Source organism: Tupaia chinensis, unplaced genomic scaffold (assembly GCF_000334495.1).
Source record: "Tupaia chinensis unplaced genomic scaffold, TupChi_1.0 Scaffold000458_2, whole genome shotgun sequence".
Taxonomy (NCBI): domain Eukaryota; kingdom Metazoa; phylum Chordata; class Mammalia; order Scandentia; family Tupaiidae; genus Tupaia; species Tupaia belangeri.
Genome location: NW_006159967.1, coordinates 152703 through 178656, shown reverse-complemented (window position 1 = coordinate 178656; position 25954 = coordinate 152703). Strand labels below are relative to the sequence as shown.

At 40.3% G+C, this 25954-nt stretch overlaps 1 pseudogene; it reads right to left on the bottom strand.

The window, feature by feature from the left end:
* Positions 1 to 571: 571 nt before the first annotated feature.
* LOC106735604 (60S ribosomal protein L31 pseudogene) lies at positions 572 to 3982 on the bottom strand (annotated as a pseudogene).
* Positions 3983 to 25954: the final 21972 nt, after the last annotated feature.

The following is a 25954-nucleotide window of genomic DNA, read 5'->3' as shown; positions in this document are numbered from 1 at the left end:
GCCATATTTAAAGATATATTTTATTTTTATAAATTATTTATTTTCATTGTATTTATTATTATTATTTTAAAATATGACCAGAGAGAGATAGATGGACGGTGAGAAAGCAAGCCTCCAGTTCTGAGACTCGAATTGTGGTGGGCCGTGTGGGAGTTGAGCAACTTAACCAACCATGCTTCCTGTCAGCCCCAATGGACCAATGGATATACTCTTGTTTTTGGTCTACAAGTGTAATCCTTTTTTTTTTTTTTTTTTTTTTTTTTTTAACTTTTTTTTTTTTGGAGAGATTTTCACTGTAGGGCGCGTGCGCTCGCCAGACAGACAGAGAGAGTGCGCTCGCCAGACAGAGAGAGACATAGAGACAGAAAGCGAGAAATCACCCCCCAGGGGGGATGGTCACACTGCAATCCCTTCTCCTCCATTCTCCTCTCGGGATCTTGGGCACGCACGCACACGCGCCTGGCGTGAGTTTTAAGCCACGGGTCCGGGACGTGAACCGCGGTCGACTACGTGGGAGTCCAGTGACATAGCCATTACGCTAACTGCTGGTTCCCAGTGTCTGTAGATTTTTGAAAGTGGTAACAGGTACATAGGTCACCAGAGTGTAGAGCTTGTTGGGTGAATCTTCATCCTTGTTTCGTTTTCTGGAAAACTGCGCATGGATTTGATATGGGGTGTCCCTTATTCCTTTGGCCCAGACAGCTTTGTTGAGCCTGGTATCAATGCACACATCTGGAGTCCCCATCTCCTTCATGGCAAATTTCCGGATTTCTTTGGGTGCCCGAGGGGCACCTTTCTTGAAGCCTACGCCCTGGATGCGCTTGTGAATGTTGATGGTGTGTTCCTGGGTCACCACCTCGTTGATGGCAGAACGGCCCTTCTTCTTCTCGCCACCCTTCTTTGCGGGAGCCGTTCTGCCCGGCTAAGCAGGGAAGAAAGAACGCAAAGGATTGTCTACAAGTGTAATCCTTTTTTAATCTACTATCTACTAACTTTCTCTTTCTCTTTCTCTTTCTCTTTCTCTTTCTCTTTCTCTTTCTCTTTCTCTTTCTCTCTCTCTCTCTCTCTCTCTCTCTCTCTCTCTCTTTCTCTCTCTCATAAAATAGAAATATATATATAAAGTTCTTTCTCTCTTAAATAAAGTTAAATAAAACAATTCTTTTTTTAAAAAAGTATAAAAGAACATTTATTTTCTTAACATTTGCCAACACTGCCTAGGCATTTGTCATACTAGATATTATTTTGGGGTTTCTTTGAGGATTCTATTTTTGTATTAATTGCTCACTCATTTCCTCAGACTATATTTTTTCTACTAAATATCTGAGTTTTCTTATTGATTTACAAAAAGTCTTTATATATGAAAGAAATAAGACCTTTGACTATTCTTTAAATTTTGCTTTATTTTTAACATTGTTTATGCTTTTTTTTTAGTGTAAAAGTTTAAATTTTGTATAGAGTAAAGGCTATGAAATTTATTCTTTTCTGCTTTCGGGAATTTACCAGGAACAGCTTACCTAACATTAACAATAAATGAATATGTACAGGGGCCAGTCAGTGGCCTAGCAGTAACAGATCACTCTGTGTTGCTCAACCCACATAGATAGGTCCCACGTAGTTCACGTCCCACAGTCTCCTTGCACATGCTTAGTGTGTGCACATGCATCCATGATCCAGGCTAGCTGAGACTGGGGGTGGATCATGACCCTGGGTGGGGGCTCTCTTTTTCTCTCTCGTGGAAGAAGTAAGCAAACCCTCGCAAATAATAATAAGTGAATATTAATTTATATTTTATTGTACTATTTTCATATTCTATGCTTTCTGGAATTTATTCAGGTATAAACTATAATAAGCTGGGGAATATAAAATAATCTTTTCCCAAATGTTTTAACACCTTTAAGCTATTATCATATATCTTTTTATGGAGTACTTTTCAGGCAGAAGTACTACATTCAGCCCTGCAGTCTAGACTTACGAATTTGGGGATTATATGGGTCAGGGGCTTCTCTTCATCCTAATGTCCCAAGATTTCTAATTATCATTTTTCCAAAGTGGGCAGGTGAGAAATATTTTTGCCTTTATGTGAGTGTGGTAAGGAGAGGAGATCAGGGCAAAGGACCTCGGTTGTTTCTTCTTCTCCCGGAGGGATGGGAGCTCCTGTGAATAGACAGAATGGTTGCTTGTTAAACGCACAGGATTTCTGTTAGCAGCACTGGGATTCTTGTAAAGTAAGTGTAGGGGTTAGCAGTGACTCAGCAGACTGTTCCATTGGTAGGGCAACAACCCAGAGCAGGTCAGAGCCACGACACCTGCTCTGAACATGCAGAAAACCTCCTCCTGTGTAAAATTGGAGTCCTGAGCTTCATCTGCATTCCTTCCTGTTTTGCTGGAACTTTGAAAGCAGACTAAGCAGGTGTGATGATTTCTCATCCCCTTCTCAAAAGTGGAAGTAAAACCCAAATTCAGCTTGGGATTAATGTCCGTTCTCACAATATTTAAATGAATATAGTGGGCTTTTTTATGTATGTATGTTAAGACAGGATCTCACAGTTCTCCTGCCTCACCCTCCCAGTGGTGATTCCAGGCGCATGCCACCTACCACGCCTGTCCTTTATGTTAGACTGGGAATTAAACGGGGGCCTTGCCTGTGGTCCCACACTGTGTAGCACAGCATCTTACCAGAGTGTGCCACCACAGCCGGGCCATAAACATAAATGTCATATGAAATGGTTAAAAATGGAAAGTGCTGTGGAAAGGCAAAGCAAAGTAGGGTCCACAGGACACCTGGAGTGCCTGGGGAGAAAAGAGCAGGTTGTGATTCCACACCGGGCAGTCGGAGTAGGACTCCCTGAGAAGGTGACACTTGAGAGAAGATTTGAAAGATGTAATGCTGTGAGTCCTGAGGACTTCTGAGTAAAGAACATTCCAGGCAGAGGGATCAGCCTCGTCTGTGTGAGGCCCTAAGGTGGGCCATGCCTGGCATCTTTAAGGTACAGCAAGGAGAGCAGTAAGAGGGAAGGGTAAAGACCAGGAAGGTAAGGAGTAGGCCTGGGAGGGAATCTTCGGGGACCTCAAAGGCCTACTTTCAAACTAGGGAGCCATCACATCTTATTTTTATTGTGTTTTGTTTTGTTTTGTTTTGTTTTTCTCTTCATAGTCCAAATGACCAATTATTAAGACCAATCCAAATAGCATTAAAATAATTCACATAAATGACTTATGCAGAGTCAACTAAATTGATAATACAATGTTTTCCAATACAGATCAGAGTGGATATTTAAAGAAAAAGAACCCAGTATTATAACATATAGTTATATACATATCTATTTTATAACATATAATGTAATATGGTTATAAAATAAACTAAGCTAAACCTATTCAGATGAACAAGTTTCTTCAATTACAAATATAATTCAAAAGAATTTACATGGATATAATTCATAATGTAAGTCCAATGAATAATCTTATTATATTATAAACTAAGTTAAGCCCATTTAAATGAAAACGACTTTTCAAAATCTTAAACATATTACTAGGGGTGGAAGAGAGAAATGGGCAACCCAGGAATAGGTATGTTGTATGTGGCTCTTTCTTGTTTTGCTCCTAGAGCAAACAAACAAGCAAATTAAAACAGAAACAAGAAATGACAAGAAACAATGCCTGCTGGCACTTTGTCATTTCCCCTGGGATTTTTATTTGCTTATTATTTGAAGAGGCATTATTGTCTAGGGCCAGAGCTTCAAACCAGGAGTTGGGCCTGGATACATGCCACTGAATCTTTGATTTTAACTCACTGGGTAGCTCCAAGCACATGACTTCACTTCCAGGTCTGGGTTTCCTCTTCGACAAAAAAGAATAACAATATTGAATTAATTCTACGGGTCAAAATGCTTACGAGTTGATCGCCTAAAAACTTTTCTGTGAAAGAGCTGAGAAAGATAAGAAAAGTGGTAGCTTGTGTCAAATTGCAAGTAGCTATGATCATCGATGCTAATTTTTTATAGTTTATTTATTTCTTACATGAGAGTGGAACTAGAGATAGAGACAGAAGGAGAGAGAGGAGTTTAAAAAAAAAAAAAAGGCAAAACAACAACAACAAAACCCAGGTACCTTCCACAGGATCTTACACCATGATCTCTCTCACTCCTGCCTTTCTAGACAGCCGGGAACATGGGCATACTCGCTCGGTATGTATGGATCAAGTGGAGAACTAAACCCGCAATTCTCTACATGGGTCCAGTTTTGCTTGAGTAGCATATTACTTCTGTGCCAATGAGCTGGCTCCATGAATCCTATTTGGGGGTGGTGGGGTGGTAGATTTTTGCTATAGGGCATGTGCACTTGCTAGAGAGACAGAAAGAGACCGAGAGACAGAAAGTGAGAAATCACTCTCCAGGAGGGATGGTCACTCCACAATCCTTTCTCCTCCATTCTTCTCTTGAGATTTCATGCACTCGTGCCCAGTGTGAGTTTCAAGTCACTGGGTTAAAGACTCGAAGTGGAGTTAGCCACCTGAAAGTCCAGTGTCTTAACCACTAGACCAACTGCTAGCTCCACAAGGAGAGAGTTTAAGAAGGAAGAAATTGTCCAATAGCTTTAATACTGAAAAGAAGTCGAATGTGGGAACCAGCAGTTAGTGTAATGGTTATGTCGCTGGACTCCCACGTAGTCGACCGAGGTTCACGTCCCGGACCCGGTGGCTTAAAACTCATGCCAGGCCCGTGTGCGTGCGTGCCCAAGATCCCAAGAGGAGAATGGAGAAGAAGGGATTGTGGCATGACCATCCCCCCTGGGGGGTGATTTCTCGCTTTCTGTCTCTCTGTCTCTCTCTGTCTGTCTGGCGAGTGCATGCGCCCTATAGCGAAAACCTCTTAAAAAAAAAAAAAAAAGAAATCGAATGTGTTGTAAACTCTCCAACGGGTTTGCCATTATGAGTTCACTGGTGACTTCATTAAGAATGGTTTTGGGCCAGCCCTGTAGCCTAGTTGCTAAGGGAGTCAGATATCATATGGCCAACTGTAGTTTGAATCTTGAACCTGATGGTTTGGAAAACACACCTGTTGTGCGTGGGTGGGTGCCCAAAATCCCAACAGGATGGAGGAATGTAGGGGAAGGGATTGCGGCTTGACTGCATCCCATTCGAGGGTGCTATCTCTCGTTCTCTCTCTCGGCTGTCCTGTCTTTGTTCAGAGCACATACCCTCTGGCACCTAAACAATAACAACAACAACGACAAAAAGAATGTTTCCTATTGTGTGTGATGTTTTGGAATTTGTGAAGCTGCCTTATATGTATTTAATGATTGTATTAAATCATGTCTGTAGAACTACTTACAGAGGTTTCTGTGTTTCCGATTGGACCCTCACTAATACACAGGGCATATCAGCTAGTCAATGCCGTAGTTTGAACTCACTGGGTAAGTGGAGTTAGGTGGTATTTATTATCCCTGCTGACTTTCATCACTGATTTGTATGGGAGCTGGACACAACCTGGGGACAATATGATATCTTGCTTCTTCTTGAGTTGTAGACATACATAGACCCACATGGAAAAATGATGTGTGGGTGAATTTTAAGAGTAACTGTTGAGAGGTGATAAATTAATGAAAGAATATGGGCCCTCTGGCTGAGACGATACTATAAAAGGTGTCAGGTCAAGGGCAATGACAGGTCGAGAGTCAAAAGAGAGTCCAGGTTGTGGTCACAGGTGACCATGATATATGAACAAGCGTCACCTAAGCCAGATAGTTTTGCATTAAGGAAAAAAAAATATCTGCGTAAGAACCAAAAGGAACTTCGGAAACTCTGGAACACCTTTACACCCACATAAACTTGCTATGGACCCTTCCAGTAGACTACTTATCAGTGGAAGAGAACCATCACTCAAGTATGGCAATTCGTCATAATGCTATGGGCTTCAAAAGCTAGCTGCACCTTGAAAGGGCAAAACATTTTCATCGGTGACTTGCACAATGGCTCTGGCCATAGAGCCCAGCAACAAGCAAAAGGCAGCAACGAATTTGACTGATCATGACCACAAAAGTACTTTAGAGGGATTCGCAGCAACTGGGCAGGAGTCAAGTAGTACTTTGTAAGAAGTTGGTTTCTGGGGACCAGCAGTTGGCATAATGGTTACATTGGCTGACTATGGTTTGAGTCCCAATCTACAAGTTTGAAACATGCTGGACGTGTGTGCGTGCATATCCAAAATCTCAAGAGAAGAATGGAGAAGAGATTGTAATGTGGCCATCCTCCTGGGAATGATCTCTTGCTTTCTGTCTCTCTGTCTCTCCGGAGAGTACATGCATCCCATACGCCCCATCTCTCTCTAAGAAGAGAAAAGTAAAGAAGAAAAGAAAAGAAACTAGTTTCTGAATGATTAGACAGAGGCCCCAATGTCATTAAGTTTACAAAGAGAGGACAATGTATTTGATTATTGCTTAAATTTCTAGGGAGAGAAAGATTAGCTGAGATTTGCAACAATAGAAGAATTTTCAAATTGTGTTTTCTGTTTCATATTACTCAGTTTTATGTTTGAATATCTCGCATAGGTTTAAAAATTAGCATTTAAGTTGGATGATACAGACTTAAATCACTTTAATCACTTTTTCATATATTTTTTATATTTGTTCACTTATTTTAGATTTTTAATTTAGTTTCTTTCTCTTTTGGTCCAATTATGCTGGCGATAGAACAATGCTGGCAACACAAAAAACTAACTCTTTCTTCAGCTTGACAATAAAATTGTTTTCTAAGTTTTCAGTACATATCTGTTCTTATTTTTATAAAGTCTAGTTTTTTTCACTTCTCTTTTGATTCTCTGTTTTTTTTCAAATTTTTTTTTTGTATTGGGATGGAAGGAAATGAACATTTATCAAGCTCTCTGTTTTACCAAGTTTTAATATAGATTAATATGATGTTTATCTTTTAGTATTATTTTCAAACTTCAAATTTTGTTCAGGAACAATTTTCATTCTGTTATCTTTTTGTGTCTTAGATGTAGCAGCAGTAATACTTACAATACTTAATCTTTTCTGTAATATTCATCTAAATCACATAAATTTATTATTCTCCTTTACAATCTCATTTTCTTATACTTTCTTTAGAGATGTAAAGTGTGTTTAAGTATTTTTATTATGTTTGCAAAAGACTCTTCTGTCTTAAACACAAAGAAAGAACAACAAATAGAAAACAAAACAAGTAGTATTTTCAAAATCAGTGAAATTGCATTATGATGGATTCGTAGTGAGAATCCAGTATTTTAAAGATATCAGAAAATTTTATCTTTAGGGCTTACTTATGTTCTCTTGGGTTGTTATATGAGTTTTAAAATATTTTACTCTTTGAATGCTAGCTCTCTCGCTCCTTCATCTGCTCCCATTAAATAGTACGCCTTTATAGTTCAAGAATTTGACAAGTAGATATCCAGAATAATTCTCCAGATACTCAAGAAAGATTTGTTGTTCTTTCTTAACTGATGAGGAATTGTTTTCAATTATTTCTGTCAGTGTACTTTCTATGACCTTTTTGTTTTTCACTTTTTCTATGGGGACACTAGGTACAAATTGAATTGGAGAGATCTATTTCTTTAGATCTATAAAGTTTTTGAAATTTCTTTTAATTTTAAACCATCTCTCTTATGATTAGATTTTCTATTATATCTGATATTTTAAAGATACTTGTTGCTCTCTTAGTGGGTTTCAGATAGAAGAGGCATTTCATGTTATTCATTTTTCTTTACAAGTTAATTCAGTGGAGTTCAAAATGGCCAGGCAACAACCTCGACTTCCAGGTCAATAGAAGTACTGTTGTAGGCTTCAAAGAAAGTATTGCCAGCTTAAGAACTATGACCTTAAACTATCAAAGCCTAAAGTCACAGAAATAGAAAGCAAATATTCACAAGAAGGTTCTTAGATGCGGTAGTCACCAGAGTGACCTCCACCCCACACCTTAATTCCTAGAACCTAGTGTTCTGGCTGAGAGAAACACCACCATGTATTGGTCACTTCAGTGGCTAGTTCAAAGAATGTATTAATACTTCCAGCGTTGCCATTTTAGCCTTTGCTAAGGAGCCTCTAGATAATATGGACTTGGTAAGATCACTGAATTCCATAGACATGAGCCGATTACATCACTTATTTTACTGTAAAATTCATTTCTTGGTCAGAAGCAATTTTAAAATGATTTTTATTCCACATTTTCCACTTTCTAATCTATCAGAATTTATTTATTTTTTTTTTTTGAGAGATTTTCACTGTAGGGCGCGTGCGCTCGCCAGACAGACAGAGAGAGACATAGAGACAGAAAGCGAGAAATCACCCCCCAGGGGGGATGGTCACGCCGCAACCCCTTCTCCTCCATTCTCCTCTCGGGATCTTGGGCACGCACGCACACGCGCCCGGCGTGAGTTTTAAGTCACCGGGTCCGGGACGTGAACCGCGGTCGACTACGTGGGAGTCCAGCGACATAGCCATTACGCTAACTGCTGGTTCCCAGAATTTATTTTTAACATATGGGTAAAATATGATTCTAAATGTTCACTTATATGAAAAAGGTGCTTGACATCACTAATCAACAGGAAATGCAAATCAGCCACAGTGAGATGTCACCTCACATTTGTTGTGATGATTATCACCAAAGGAAAAAAAAAAAAGACAAGCATTGTTGGCCAGGATGTGGAGGAAAAAGGAACACTTGTATATTGTTGGTGGGAATGTATATTTGAATGTATATTCAAGCAGTCATTTTGGAAAACAGTATGATAGTTCCTTTAAAAATTAAAAATATAACTAGCATGTAATCTAGCAATCCTACTTCTGGGTATATATACAAATATTAGTATCTCAAAAAGATAAATGGGGATCAGCAGTTAGTGTAATGGCTATGTCGCTGGACTCCCACGTAGTTGACCACAGTTTGAGTCCTGGACCCGGTGACTTAAACTCACGCCGGGCACGTGTGTGCGCGTGCCCAAGATCCCGAGAGGAGAATGGAGGAGAAGGGACTGCAGCATGGCCATCCACCCTGGAGCGGGGGCTGATTTCTCACTTTCTATCTCTCTGTCTCTCTCTGTCTGTCTGGCAAGCGCGCGTGCCCTATAGCAAAAATCTCTCAAAAAAAAAAAAAGATAAATGTATCCCATATTCATTGTAGCATTATTTGCAATAACTAATATATGGAAACAACCCAAATGTCCATTGAGAGACGAATGGATGAAGATAATGTTGAATATATCTATCTACTGATACAGACATACACACGCACACATACATGCACACAAACAGGAATATTATTCAGCTGTAAATTAAAGAGATTCTGTCATTTGTGATAACCTGGTGATCTGAAGAGCATTATGCTACTTGAAATATGCCAGTGAAGGAAATACAAACACTTTCTTATTTCACTTTTATGGTATCTAAAATGTAGAACTCATAGAGGCAGAGTGATGGTTTCTGGGGGAGGGGCAGAAAATTGGGAAATGTTGATTAAAATGTACAAGCTTTCAGATACACAATGAATAAGATTTGGGGAACTAAAGTTAATCATATCAATTGTTTTACTTGAAACTTGTTAAGTGAGCATATTTTAAATGTATTTATCCTACACACACACACACACACACACACACACACACACATACACACACACACAATGGCAATTAAGGTCATGGATGTGTTAACTTAATTAGATAATCATTTCACAAAATATATTGGGTTATTGGAAAAGTCATGATGTATTTTTCTATGCAAAATTACATGTAGACCAAATAGATGCAGAAAATCATTACACTGTAAAACTTAAATATATACAAATTTTATTTGTCAATTATATTTTAATAAAGCTGGAAAAAATGAAAAGATATATTTTTATTACTTATAGTTTACCAGAGAAAAAATGACGCTATTTATACTCAGATTCTTTCTTTTTCATCATGACAAAAGAAAAAAACAATAAAAGAGATAACAAAGAAGTGTGAGGGCCAGCCAGTGGTGTGGTAGTTAAGGTGGCCGACTCCCTCAAGGCTGACTGCACGTTTGAGTCCCAGACCCGGCAACTTAAAAAACTCACCAAGTGTGCGTGCATATGCCCAAAATCTTGAAAGGAGGGAGACATAGAGGAGAAGGGATTTAACCATGACTGTCCTCCATGAGGGGTGCTTTCTCACTTTCTTTTTCGCTCTCTCTCTGGTGAGTGCATGTACCTTCTGGCATATTAAAAACAAAACGAAACAAACAGAAGGACAAAGAAGTGTGAAGTGCTCTCTCTCTCTTTTTCTTTTTCTTTTTTTTCTTTTGGTTTGCCTAAAATGTGCTAAAAGAATAAGCTAAATAATCCTCAGAATAGAGTTCTTAAAACAAAATATTTTCAAAAACAACTGCAACTTCTCTACATATTAGGAAATGAGTATTACATAAATAAAATTTTTTGGTACATTCTTTGGATAGATTGACATTTGGTTATATTGATAATTATACATGATGTATTATATATATATATATATACATATAATATATAGATGGTGTATAGGTTACATGTAGATACATAGATAGTTACATTGATTGATTATATTGATATATCTACATTATATATAGATATATAGATTTTTCCTTTCTAATATATCATGACTTTCCCAACAACTGAATATTTGGAATTTTTTCCTCAGTTAACAAAACACTGTTAAATTGACCGTGCTGTCTTCCAAACCTTCTTTATACATGTACATATGGACAAACAGAAGTTTTTAGGTTTTTTAGGTTTTTGCCATAGAATGTATGTGGTCACTAGAGAGAGAGAGAGGAAAAGTGAGAAATCATCATCCCCCAGCGGGCATGGTCATGCTGCAATTCCTTCTCCACTCTCTTCTCTCGATATTGGGCAAGCACGCACATGCGCCCCATGAGGTTTTCAAGTCACATGTCCAAGACCTGAATCACAGTGAGCCATGTAAGAATCCAGCATCTTAACCATCATGCCACTTACTGGCCCCTGTTCTTTGTTTTAAATATGGTATCCTACTTACCTATTAGTTTTTACAAGTTGGGAAATCTTTCCATGTTGATGTCTATGGATGCATGTAATCATTGGGTTTTAAAAATTGCGTTGATTTTATAACTCCATTTGGGAGAGTTGATATATTTATATATAATATAAATCTATGTAGTAATAAGATTATATTTATATCTTCCTAAATGACCTTTAACTAAGTTTTATAATTTCATTTATTCATGTTGATATTTTGTATTTATTTTTAACCTAGGTATCTTTTTGTTGCTATTATGAATAACATTTTAAAAGTAAATTATGAATAGCATTTTTTTAAGTACAATTGGTTGTTGCTATTGTAAAAAAGAAATCTATAGCAGTAATGGGGGCATTTGTCTTTCTTCTTCTAGCTGTAAGGGATAAATGCAAAGTGTGATATTTGCTATTGGTTCTGATAGCTTTTTTCAAATTGGGGAAGTTTCCCACTTTCCCCAGTGTACACAAGTTTTTATTGTGAATAAGTGTTGAGTTTTATTAAATCTTCCTGAGGATATCTACTAAGATTATCATTGGCATTGTCTCCTCAAGGGATTTGAGTGTAAAAAATCTGACACCAGATTCAATCTTTTAGAGGTTTATATTAGTCATGTTAAATTATTAGTTGCATAAAACTGTTATATTTGTTGAAGGTCTTTAAAATCATTTTGCTAGATGTTGACCTTAGAGCTAGTTATGTATTAATAATGTGCTATTAATATGATGCACCTATTATTCGAGTTAGTTCTCTTTTAGAGAAAGAGATTTTTGCTCTAGGGTGCATGATCTTGCCAGAGAGACAGAAAGACAGAAAGCAAGAAATCACCCCCTGGAGGGTGGCCACACCACAATCCCTTCTCTTTCATTCTCCTCTTGGGATTTTGGGCACACACACATATACGCCTGGCATGACTTTTAAGCTGCCGGGTCTGGGGCTTAAACTGCAATCAGCTATGTGGGAGTCCAGTGAAATAACCATTACACTATCTGCTGATCCCTTCTATGAACAGACATATAGAAGTCTACTGAGTCTTACAGAAGTTGAACTGAGAAAACAGTAAAATGAAGTTAAGACAGATTGTTTCTATGTTTCTTCCAACAAATGGTAAAAGGACTTGTAAATTCATACAGAAATCAAGAACAGCTTTATGATCTTTACAGAGCATCTGCCAAAGTAAATTATAAATATCTCAATGAAACTTTGAAATTATATTGGAAAGTATATTTATGTACTATGATTGTCAAAGATGAAAAATCTTTAAGACTGTTTAAACACTTCTAAACTAAATCTAAATAAAAGCCAAGTTCCTAACTCTGACACTCAGGAAGGATGGAACAACAGGAAGAGGCATGCATATAGAAGAGTTAGGGAGGGAGAAGCCAGGAGGTCTCCAAATAGCTGTGCATAGACTAAGCCAGTTCATTCTCAAGGTACCCTGGTCTGCAGCATCTCTCTCAGATGGATTACTCCAAGTCTGGGAACCAGAATGAGTGAATGCTAATCTAAAAAAGGAGCGTGGGTTGAGTTAAATTATTGAGAATCTTGGAGACTACTTTAAGGTGCTTAAACTTGATTCTGTAGGCAATGGTGTGTCCTTGAAAGAACAGGGGACCATCACTAGAGTAATGTTTATACCTTCAACATTTTCCTGTGAAGATGAATTGGGACATCGTGTCATATATTTTCATAGACAAAACTTTGTCCTTTAGTCTTTTATTCCTTTCTCTATCTAAGTTTGTTTGTCTAGCTTACACTTTACTTACTGCTGGTTATCTGCAGTGAAGGTCATGTCAGAAAGAGTGCTATGAATGAAAAAGAAGAAATAATGACAAGAAATTAATGGTAAAATTCAACAGGGTCACTGTAGACTACTCTGAGATAAGTAGAGTCATTGTGTGTGAGAATTTTGACTCTTTAATTATTAGTGCTAGATGTTTCTAGCTTGGTTGCCCCTGGTGTCATGGTTATTTTAATGAATATTTCTAATTCTTTTCCTATCTCTGCCAGCAACATAGAGCCAAGCTAAGATTTAAAAAATAAAAAAAAAAAAGCCAAAATAATATTCCCTGTAGGAATGCCTGTGGCTTATCAACAATCTCTCTGAACTTTCCACTGGCTGCTCCCAGGTTGGTTCTAGTGACAGACCTCTGCTCTCTATAGTTTGGGGATAAGATAGAAAGGTAAGCAAAAAGACCAGTCATCGTGGTTTGTGTGGTTTGACAAAAAGATTCATGGAGATCCTCATCCATGTTAGGTAAGGCTAGCTAGACTGTGGCAATGGATTGGTTAAGTTCCTATGGAACTGCCACACAGCAAATGCCATTTCTTCTCAGGCAGCAAAAAGACTAAATTAAATCATTCAAAATCCACACATCAACAACATTGCTAACTATCGACTTTCCTGAAAGGCCTTGGCTCATCAGGTTGGTAAAGAATCAGTGGCACAACTGGTTGGCCAGCAGAGAAGCACACGGTGTTACAAATGCAGAGAGTTGTTGCCCAGGAAACAGTCTTTGCTTTAGACATGACCACAGAAGCCGAAGGAGAAAAGGATCCGTAGAGGTGGTGGCTGAGATCTTAGCAGTCAGAACAAAGCCATATGAAAGAGTTTTTCCCGAACAAACTGCTTTTCATAATAGTGACTGGAAAAAGCTGGGGTGTTTAGCATTCCAGTGCAGGTCTGATAACCGGAGTCAACATGATTAATAGAAGCAGAGTGAAGAGCATAATCTCTGTTCGGGCCCTCCAAGGAAGGGAGAAAGGGGCCCTCTGAATACTGGGGCTGCAAAGACTAGACAAGATCCCGTGGAGTCTTCAAGGGGCTAAGGCCCCCTGCTGCGGTCTGAATGTTTGTGAACGCCCCTCTTAAATTTATATATCGATAGCCAATCCCTAAGGTGATGATATTAGAGATGGGACTGGTGGGCTAATTAGGTGGTGGTGGGGATCTCTCCTGAATGGGATTAGTGCCTTTATAAAAGAGGCTGAGAAAGTTTGGTTGTCCCTTTTGTCATGTAAGGACACAGTGAGAAGGTGCCCTTTGTGGGGAAGTATACTCACCAGATACTGCATCTTCCAGAATTTTGATCTTGGACTTCCCAACTCCCAGAGCTGTGAGAAATGTTTCAGTTGTTTATCAGCCTCTCAGTTTATAGTCTTTTGTCATAGCAGCCTGAATGGATGGAGACACACACCTCTCATCTCATCGGTATGGGGGAATACTCACAGGCACAGGTATGAGGGGCAGCAGCCTATGCACATACAGACAGACTCCTGTGCTGATCAGCTCCCCTCCTGTCGACCACTGTGGTGACTGAACAAAAAGCATTGGAGTGCTGGCCCTTGTTCTACTTTGCCTTTCCTTACTGGGATGAGATGTGGTGGAGATGGAAACACACACACACACCCACACACACATTTGCACACACTCAGGACATTTTAGTAGAGCTCAGTTATAGTGGTTGGAATATTCCACCATGACCACCAAAAGCCATAGATCCATGCCCAGGGTGGCCTGTTCTGTCTTTAACATAGTCTTCAGCCATTTCTGGAGGATTATCTCTCTTTCATGGGTCTAAGTATTGACAGATTTGAGGGTCTAATCTTGACCTGGAAAGACAAGTGGCAGACAGCCCGCATGAATGGGAACAAGGCTGCCTGCATTGATTACCAGCTTTGCTACTTACTTGTGTGACCCCTTGGCACTACCTTTCCTCATCTATAAAATGCAGAAATCATAGCACCTAGCTCCAGGGATAATTTGGGGTTTAAATGAAGAAATATGTGGAAAGCTTTTTTTGTTTGTTTGTTTGTTTTTCTGGAGAGGTTTTTCTTGCTATAGGGTGCGTGTGCTCGCCAGGCAGACAGAGAGAGACATAGAGACAGAAGGTGAGAAATCACCCCCCAAAGGGGGGTGGTCACGCCACAATCCCTTCTCCTTCATTCTCCTCGCGGGATCTTGGGCACGCACGCACACGCGCCCGGTGTGAGTTTTAAGTCACCAGGTCCGGGACATGAACCGCGGTCGACTACGTGGGAGTCCAGCAACATAGCCATTACGCTAACTGCTGGTTCCCTGTGGAAAGCTTTTATAACAGTCTGTGGTTCATATGGCAGTTATACAGTCTTAGCTTTTTGTAAAAAAAGGACTTAATTTTATTTATTATTATTTTTATTTTAAAATTTGCTATAGGTCATGTGTACTCATCAGAGAGAGAGAGAGAGAGAGACAGAGAGAGAAAGAGAGAGAGCAAGCAAGCCACTAGGTCTGAGACTTGAACTGTGGTCAGTCTTGTGGGAGTCCAGTGTTTCACCACCACACCACCTGCTAGCCTCTTACAATATTAAATTTTAGAAACTGGGATGGAGTATTTATTCAGCAATTTTATGTATACATTTATATATAGCTTAACATAGGGCACATGTGCTCACCAGAGAAATAGAGAGAGAGAGGAAAAGTGAGAAATCACCCCTCCTTCTTCTCTATTGTACTCTCAGGATTTGGGGCACAGGTCCACACATGCTTGGAATGTTTTTCAAGCCACTGAATCCAGGACTCAAATTGCACAGTCGACAATTTGACTCAATCGTCTTAACCTCCATGCCGGCCCTCTCAGTTTATTGAGAAGCTACTGTATGATTCAGGCACTTAAGCACTAGGAATAAAGCAGTGAACAAGACCAAATCTCTGCTTATAGGAAGCTTACATTCTAGAGGAGAGGCAGTTAGTAAACCAATGAATAAATAAAAAGACAACATGATATTGAGTAGTGACAAGTGCTATAAAGAATATAAAATAGGGGGACCAGCAGATAGCTTAATGGTTACATTGCTGGACTCTCACCTAGTCGACTGCAGTTTGAGTCTCAGACCTCAAAACTCACACTAGGCACATACGCATGCATGCCCAAGATCCTGAGAGGAGAATAGAAGAGAAAGGTTTGTAATGTGGCCATTCTCCCTGGGGGATGATTTCTGACTCTGTCTCTCTGGTGAGCGCACATGCCCTATAGCAAAAATCTCTCTCTCTAAAAAAAGAAAGAAAGAAAGAAAGAGAGAGAGAAACAAAGAAACAAACAAACAAACAAACGAAAGAATATGTAACAGGGTGAAGAGATTGAGAATGATTGGGAAGTCACTTCAGTTTGACTGCTAGAGACAACCTCGTAGGGGAGATGACACTAGATGAAAAGAAGCCAGTAATGGGAACCAGCAGTTAGCATAATGGCTATATCGCTGGACTCCCACGTAGTCGACCGCGGTTCACGTCCTGGACCCGGTGGCTTAAAACTCACGCCGAGCACGTGTGCGTGTGTGCCCAAGATCCTGAGAGGAGAATGGAGGAGAAGGGATTGTGGCATGACCATCCCCTCTGGGGGGTGATTTCTCGCTTTCTGTCTCTAATGTCTCTCTCTCTCTGTCTGTCTGGCGAGCGCAAGTGCCCTATAGCAAAAACCTCCCCTCCACCCCCCAAAAACAGAAGCCAGTCATGTGAAGATTAGGGAAGGACCATCGCAGGCAAAGGGTGGAGCCTGTGCAAAGTCTCCAAGGCAGAAAGATGCTTAATATATTTGGGAAACACAAAGAACAATGTGACTATAAGGAATAAAGTGAGCGTGATATAACATGCGGTCAGGGAAGTAGGTAGGGTCTAACTCATAAAAAAAAAACATGAGAATTTCAGAGTATAAGAATTTCAGATCTCTTCAGAGTGGTATGTGAAGCCATTAGTAAATGTTTAGCAGACAACTGGCATGATGTGACTTATGCTTTAAGAAAAAATCATTGTCTATCTGGTTGAACATGGGTTGTACAGGAGTACAAGCAATAGTGGAAGCAGGGAGACCAGCTAGGAATTGGTTTAATAATACAGATAAGAGATGATGATGACTTGTACTACAGTGGAAGTAGAGAGAGCTACACGTGGGTAGATACACTTGGAGGAAAAGTTGAACTTGCCAAGGATTGGACATGGGGTTTGAAGGTAAAAGAGGACTCACTTAAGTCTTTGATTTGAGCTAATGCATGATTGATAGGTTTTATTGGTATGAGAAACAGAGAGGACACAGATTGTGAGGAAAATCTACCTGTGATATGCTAAATTAAACATTCCTATTAGATACCTGGATGAAGATGTCAAGTATGCAGCTGAATACATGAGAATGGAGTATAGAATTGGGGTTGGAAATATAAATTCAGATGTCATCAGCATGTAATTGAAATGTAAAACCGTGAGAATAAATGAGAGTACTCAGGAAGAAGGTATAGACAGAAGATGTAAAAGGCCCAGAAACTGAGTTGAACATTTAGAGGTTGAGTAGAGGAGGAGCCACAGAGGAGATTGAGAAGGAGTGGCCAGTGAGGTGGGGAGAAAACGAAATTAATGCAATAACACAGTTCTTTGTAAACATAGAAGTCAAGAGAAGGAAGTATTTCAAAAAGCAGGGAGTGGTCAACTATGTTGAAAGGTCAACTATTGCTGAAAAGTTAAGTTAGATGAGTACTGAAAAAGAGTCCATTGGATTTAGTAACATGGAAGGTGCTGGTGACTTTGGCAAGACTAGCTTCTCTAGTTGTAGAGTGAGCGACACTAGATCAGGAATGAGTTAAGGAGAAGTTAGGAAAGTGAGTCAGTGTTTGTATTCTTTAGGCTGCTCTTTCCTTACCATTAAAGTAGTAAGAAAAAAGGGCAACGAAAGGTCTGTTTTTCAAGGGAGAAAGTGCAAGGGTGACCTGTCTTTTGCCTAGCTCAGCTCTGCAAGGGACCGTTTCATGGTTTGGGACAAAGCCTCATGGTAATTCAGAGGCACACTGCCCTTGTCAGCACATTATCTCTAAGAACCTTTGGGAAGACTGACCTTGGTGGAGCCTAGTCCATGGTTTTTGTCACAATCTACCTGCTTCTCTATTCACTGAGAAATCCAGTCTACCATTACATTTTTTTTTTTTTTTTAGAATTTCATGACTTTTTAAAAATATATTTTTTATTTCAATTTCTTTTATACATTCAGTCACATATATCACTTAGCTTGCAAAGGGAATATTCCAACACATATACATTTCTTACCAATCCAGTTGGGAATACTATACACATCATCCTCAACAGACAATAACCCATCTCTCTGTCCCTGCCCTTCCATTTCTCTCCCCAGTATTCCTTCTCAGTCTCTCTCCCTTCACCCATCCTCTTCCCACACCGTATCCAGTATTTATAACCATTTTCTATGTTTCTATATCCTCTAGTCATCAGTTTCGGCCATAGAGTGTGAACAGTTGGTATACATTAAGTGGAGACATACAACGTCTCTCCTTCATAGCCTGAGTTGCTTCACTCAGTAGTAAATCTTCCATATTCATCCACTTTCTGTTAAAAGCCAAGGTTTTGTTGCTTTTAATACTGGCAGGAAATGTTTAAAAAATTAATTTCATAAATCACTTTCTTTTCTTTTTTCTTTCTTTTTCTTTTTTTTTATGTTTTGTTTGGGTGTTCAATCTAATGACCCTTTACCTGCAATCCCTGTTTTTGGAAAGCTTTTCATCTTGTTAATGACATGCTTCAACAAATTAAACAACATGACTAATTCTGTGATCTAGTCACTGACTGATTCCAACAGGAAATTTCTCTTTAGGAAAGTTCACTCTGTAGGTACACTCATCTCATGTCTAGTCATAGATAACATGTTTTTCTGGATGGTGAGGCAAGAAAACTGTATTCTAGTAATAGGCCAGTTGATTCCACAAATGTTTATTCACTTTGACTCTTTAAAAACTGAACTGGAGAACCTTGTGTTTGAAATGGCTTTTCAGTCTTGTCCCCCTTTCCCTCCCCAAAGGGTAAAGCCTGCTGCAGCTTGTATTCTTTACTCCACCCTGGAGGGAACTGTTATTTTCTAGATCTTTTAAGATGCCAGACTGGTTAGTCAGAGGATTGCTAAGCTTGTTCAAAATGCCTTACCCTCTCCAATCATCACTCCTGTGATTCTTCACTCCAACCCACAAGAAAAGAAATGAAAAGAAAAAAGAAAAGAAAAGAAAAGATCTCTTAAAATGGTATCTGTGCTTTCTAGTTTTGAAGGCATAATATCAGGGTACTAAAGATGATGATAATAAGTTGTTATAATTGAACCTCACTTGCCTTCTAGGAGTTATAAGGATTAATTAATCAATCAAGTGAGCTTACTGCTTACTATTATCGTTATGTGAATGATGTGAACACAGAAGTCTTTGGTGCGGTATTAAGCCCTTCACAATCTATTCTCTGTTCATTTCTTCAGTCTCATCTCTTATTCACCATCTCATACTGTAGTTAACAATCATATTACAGTTCTATCCAGAATTTAAAAGAACCAGCAAAGCTCTTTTGCCTCTTGGCCTTTATAAAGAATTAGGGTTTTGGGACCAGCAGTTAGCGTAATGGCTATGTAGCTAGACTCCCACATAGTCGACCGCGGTTCGCATCCTGGACCTGGTGGCTTAAAACGCCAGGCACGTGTGCATGCGTGCCCAAGATCCCAAGAAGAGAATGGAGGAGAAGGGATTGCAGCGTGGCCATCCCCCCTGGGGGGGGTGATTTCTCACTTTCTGTCTCTCTGTCTCTCTCTGTGTGTCTGGCAAGCACACGTGCCCTATAGTGAAAAACTCTCTAAAAAAAAAAAGGGGGGAACCAGCAGTTAGCGTAATGGCTATGTCGTTGGACTCCCACGTAGTCGACCGCAGTTCGTGTCCCGGACCCGGTGGCTTAAAACTCACGCCGGGCGCATGTGCGTGCGTGCCCAAGATCCCGAGAGGAGAATGGAGGAGAAGGGATTGCGGCGTGACCATCCCCCCTGGGGGGTGATTTCTCGCTTTCTGTTTCTATGTCTCTGTCTGTCTGTCTGGCGAGCGCACGCGCCTTACAGTGAAAATCTCTCCAAAAAAAAAAAAATGCTGTGAGCCTCTGAGGAAGGACATATTAAGGAGAAAAAGAGAGAGGTGAGGCATTTATAAAAAAAAAAAAAAAAAAAGTTTTTTTTCCCCCTAGAAATATTTTTCTTTCACCTTTTCCTACCATCTAGTTCTAACTTGTGGGTGAGATTTAGGTCTGACTTTAGATGTCCTTCCCCCCAGGAGCCTTCCTTAACTACTCAAGTCTGGATTAAGCATCCCTTCTCTGTGCCCATGTACTCCCCACACTTAAAACACCTTCTTGTGGGCCAGCTGATGGTGTAGTGGTTAAGGAGGCTGGATCCCACATGGCTGACTGCTTGGTTCGAGTCCTGGACCTGGCAGCTCAAAAGACATGCCAAGTATGCCTTCCTTTCAAAATTTTGAAAGGAAGGAGCAATGGAGGATACGGGACTTTGGTTTGGCCATCCCCCATTGAGAGAAGGGTGCTTTCTCACTTTCTCTCTATCCATGTCTCTCCCTGGTGAGCATGCATATCCTCTGGAAAAATTAAAACAAAACAAAACAAATACTTTATCATAAAGGTACATCTGCCTGACCCAGATGTTTCCCTGGTATCAAGACTTAGGCATAGTAGGTGGTCAGTATGATTTTTGTTTGTTCAGTTTGTTTATTTCTTACATGAGAGAGAGAGAGAGTGAGAGGCACCCCAGTGAGCTCTACACTGTGATCCCCTCCCAGCATCAGCCAGCCAGGATCACAGGGACACATGATCTCCCAACATGCAGAGGGAGATAGATCTGGGTACACAAATCCAGGGCTACCACATGGCCTCCGCATTGAGAAGTATTGTATTCGTACCACCATGGTGGTTGCTCAGTACTTATTCAGTATTTACTAACTGAATAAATCTAATAAATATTAATTCAATGTTTATTGAATAAATTGAATAACTATCATTTTGTAAATAATGCATTAAAAATGATCCTTCAGAGACCAGCAGTTAGCATAATGGCTATGGCACTGGACTCCCACGTAGTCGACTGCGGTTTGAGTCCTGGACCTGGTGGCTTAAACTCATGCCGGGCGTGTGTGTGTGCGTGCCCAAGATCCCGAGAGGAAAATGAAGGAGAAGGGATTGCAGCATGGCCATCCCCCCTGGGGGGTGATTTCTCGCTTTCTATCTCTCTGTCTCTCTCTGTCTTTCTGGCAAGCACACACGCCCTATAGCAAAAATGTCTCAAAAAAAAAAATGATCCTTCAACACATTTTTAAAAAAACAACAGGAATGGGAACCAGCAGTTAGCGTAATGGCTATGTCACTGGACTCCCACATAGGCGACCGTGGTTTGCGTCCTGGACCCGGCAGCTTAAACTCACGCCGGGCACGTGTGCATGCATGCCCAAGATCCCGAGAGGAAAATGAAGGAGAAGGGATTGCAGCATGGCCATCCCCCCTGGGGGGTGATTTCTCGCTTTCTGTCTCTATATCTCTCTCTGTCTGTCTGGCGAGCACACGCGCCCTATAGCGAAAACCTCTCCAAAAAAAAAAAAAATTACAGGGATAACTAAAACATGTAATAAATGACCACTTTAACTTCAGTTTAACAGTTTGTGAAGTTCTAAAAGCACCACACCCTGTGACCAGAGATTCTTAGCTAATGAAAACTGTTTAACACGATTTCTGGACAAGCCAAAGTTAATGATTTGCACAAAGTAGCTGCCTAATAACTTTTGCCAGTAAAGAAAGTCAACTTTAAGATGTCGAGGTTCATTCTTGGTGACACAGAAAGCAGGAATATCATTAAATGGTTTTCACATCCAAGTTGGCAGCACTATAACGTACTGACTTGCTGCAGCGCCTACTCTCCTCTGTGAAGATGAAGTGCAAACAGCCCACTCCTCAGTCTCCCAATTTCCCTTTTGTCCTCACTTCTTCAATTCCTCCCTTAGGGTCCCAGCCAGCCTGCAGCTCACTGGCTGCACTATCTGTGTGATTGTCCATAGGGCCAGGAGTTGCAGAGGGAAGAGGCAGGACTGGGACAGGGCAGACAGAATGGCATGCAGGGCCCCATGCAGAACTGGAACCCGCTGTGGTGGAGGCACAAGGCAATGCCAGTAGGGTAGGGCCAGGCTCCTGAGAGGTTGCCTTTCATCTGCCTGTGACCTTCCAGGTTCCTATCTGGGCTATAAAGGCAGAGAGGGGGAGGAGAGGAAAGGGCACCTCAGAAGGACAGGACAGTCCCTGATAGATGGAAAGGCGGTGGTACAGGAAGGAGAGCCACAAGAAAGTACATTTAAAAGAGTGTCGAGGCAAGGGAGTGGGAGTTGTGTATGTAAGAGGTGGGTTAAAGAGAGGGGGAGGCTGGAGGCAGCCTATTGAAGACCTTTGTACTGAGGGCAGCTGCTGTATCCTGGGGCAACAAGAAAGAAAATATACCGTAGACCTGAATTCCAGCCCAGCTTATAACAACAGTTAACATTTACAGTGCATTTCTCATCACTGCTTCTTTCACTCTTAACTCTGAAGAAGCACTTCTTGAAGGCTTATTCCTCCACTGTGTGCCAGGCCTTTCCCCCCATTAGTCCTCTCTCTGGCATTTCCGTCTTCTTTGCTTTCACCAGCTTTTTCCTACTTGCCCACAGTGAGAGGGAGCTAGTGCTTTCCTATGCTACAAAACAGCAAAAACCCTCTCCTCCCAACAATTGCACCCTCAAGTTCTTGATGTATAGTCCATTCTTCTTGTTTCTTCCTTGGCACTTCCATTTCCTGGTTCTTCTTCTACCTCTCTAACAGGACTTCTATGTGATGAGAACACTACATCCCAGTTCTACTTTCTCTTTTTTTAGGCTTATTTTATTCATGAGAGAAAGTGAGAAAGATCAGGACCAGTAGATGGCATAATGTTTACGTTGCTGGACTCCTACGTAGTCAACAGCAGTTCAAGTTCTGGACTCAGTGGCTTAAAACTCATGCTGAGTGCATGTGCATGCGTGCTCCAAATCCTGAGAGGATAATGGAAGAGAAGGGATTGTGGCGTGGCCATCCCCCTTGAGGGGATGATCTCGTGCTTTCTGTCTCTCTGGCATGCACACTAGCCCTATGCACAATAGCCCTCTGAGACAGAGAGAGAGAGAGGGAGAGAGATAGGCACTCTAGACAAGTTCTTTTCATTTCCTCAATCCTCTTCCCCCAGCCCTCCAGCTCATCAGGATATTGAGATAATGCACAACTAGCATGCTTTCAGATCCACTTGAGATTTGAACCTGCAATGAATCATGTGGCTCCTATCACTGCAATTCAGTATGCAACTCCCTGCATAACCAAGGCTCAGTTCTATTTATTCTGAGTTCTGTGACCTTGGACAAATTACTCAGTCCTTGAACTTTGGTTACCTCATCTGTAAAATCGGGATAATAATAATAATAACAACCTCATATGGTTGTTCTGGTGATTAAATCCAAAGTGTCACTGATTTTAAAAGGAATTGTAGGACCAGTAGGTACAGTGGAGGTTAAGGCGACTGGATTCCACAAGGCCCATTGTTTGGTTTAAGTCCTGGACTCAACAGCTTGCAAATCACACCAGGTGCATGTGGGTACATGTCCAAAGTCCTGAGAGGAGATTGGAGGAGAAGGGATTGCACTGTGGCCATCCCTTCTGGGGAGGTGACTTCTCCCCCTGTCTCTGTCTGATAAATGCACATGCCCTATAGCAAACTAAGATAAATAAATAAATAAATATTCTAAAAGGAGCTTTTAAAACCTGTTATGTGCAAAATTTTATAAACTTTATGGTTTTATAATTCCAGTAGCCAATTTCAAAAAGTATTTCAGTAGCTAATTTCGAAAAGTATGTGACTTCCTACGTGAATTGTGAGGGGCAATACTCCTCAACTAATTTGTGAGGCATAAAAGTAATAATTCTCCCATTTCTTCTCCTTTTCAGCTGGAGCTTTTATGTTTGTAAAGAGCACCTACATGATGCCAGACATTTTAGTACGGGATTTCATTTAGCCCTCCAACAGCACTGAGAAATAGGTATTGTTATGTTCATTTTAAAATGGAGGCAACAACTTGCACAAGGTTTCAGTGTTAATAAGAAGAATAGCAGGAGTCTGAGCAGTTCTCCTTAACAGAAAATCCCACGCTTTTTCCACTATGTGTTAGTGTACCTCAAATGACAAATCTAAATCTCACTCTTCCTGCCTCTATTTCTTCCTTGCACAGCTTTCCAAAAGAAAAATACTGCTAATTTTTTATCCAAGAAAACCACTGTATAAATATCAGTTCTTAGCCCGGGTTGTTTTTGCTGAAGTTCCCTGCCCTAGCTCCCTGGTCTTGAAGGTCAACACTGACCACAGCTTCCATGTGCTCTCCAGATTCTTTGACTTCTGGTTCCTGTCTCCCTGTTGGGCACCAAGCTAGGTCCTGAGTGGCCTGCATCGGAGTTCCTTTTATGTCTGCTGCCTCAGTTCCCAGCACTTTGCTTTGGCTCAATTCCTGCTACCCAGTCCCTGACAGCCCTGTTCCCTGAATCTAGAACACTTGAATTTAAAGTGGCTTGAATCTGGGGCGGGGGGTAGTAGGGTGCTGCTGTATGATATTAGAGCCTCATGAGAAGGCAATAGGTATGCCCATGATCCTGGCTAGCTGGAGGGCTGGGAGAAGGATCGAAGAGTGACAAAACCCTGTGTGGGGGGCAGCTATCTCAATAAATAAATAAACTAAAAAATAAAAAGAAATAAGAAAGAAAAGAAAAAGTGGCTGAGTAAGGGGCCAAAAAGTATAACAGGAATTAAAATGAAATGTGAGGCTGAATCACATGGGCAGGTTCTGGGTCCCCATTCAGAGACCTCTCTGAGAATGCCCAGCAAGTACTTGGCCATGTACCCAGGCTGGCTGAAACTTGGAGGGGATCTTGTGTCCAGACCCTGTTGTAGTGGGACCTTAGCAATGCCAACACCTGCCTACCCATATGAAATCTACTGAATGTATTGTCAAGGACCACAAAAGCTAGATTACCATTCTTTGTTCTCCTCTCTTGATGAGAGTCCCACATTTGCCATTATTTGAATCACAACTAAACCTTTAACATTTTGTCTTCACTCTAGACCCAATTCTTCACTCCTGTCTGCCCAGAGAATAGAATCTTTTATCTTCTGTTATTTTCCTTTGTGCTCCATCCCATTTCCAACTAATTCTCTACTCCCAATATATCTTTTATATTCTTCATTTAGGGATTTGTATTTTCATAATTTTGTTTCATATTGATCTCTTTGTTAACCTAGTTATGAACAGTTGTTAATCTTTAATTATGGGAAAATAAGAAAAAAAAAGAAATATCCAGAATCCTACTACATATAAAACAAAAACATGAAAAGATAAATGCACGTGATCATGGAATCCTACCGCCCATCAATAATCACTAACCACTCTGGGGTGTATTTTGCCATATCTTCAAATTCATGTTTGTATAACATTAACATTTTAATAAACCATATTCTAAAACCCACTTTTCATGTACTTTATTTTTAGCATCCTTACAGGTCAATACTCATGATCAATACATTTTTAATGATTTTTTAAGTTTTTTTCCCCCTCGATATTTTGTGGAATGAGAGCAGGAAGATAAGATCATCTGCAGAATTTTCACACCTGAATCATGGTCTGTAAGAAACTGAGAATCACTGCATTCTGTTGCATGAAGAACCATGAAGGCCATTCTTATGAGAGCAGGGATAAACCTAGCCAACAGGACTAAAGAATAGTTTGGTTTGCTTTGGGGCTTCCTTTTCGTATACTCCACATTGCTTCAGTAAAGCAAAACAGAGACTAGAATTTTCATTTCATACTTTAGGTTCATTATTACTTGATGTAATCTGTGTATGAACTTACTTCAAGTGCAAGCCTTCAGTAAAAAAATCTCTATCAGATTATGCCTATGTGAAGGTTTGTTAGGTTCCAATATGCTCTGTGAAAGATCTTGCTAGTCTGTGGGATGCTACAGCTCTTTGCTTCTTTAGTGTGAGGGCTTTCTGCTAATAATTTAATGG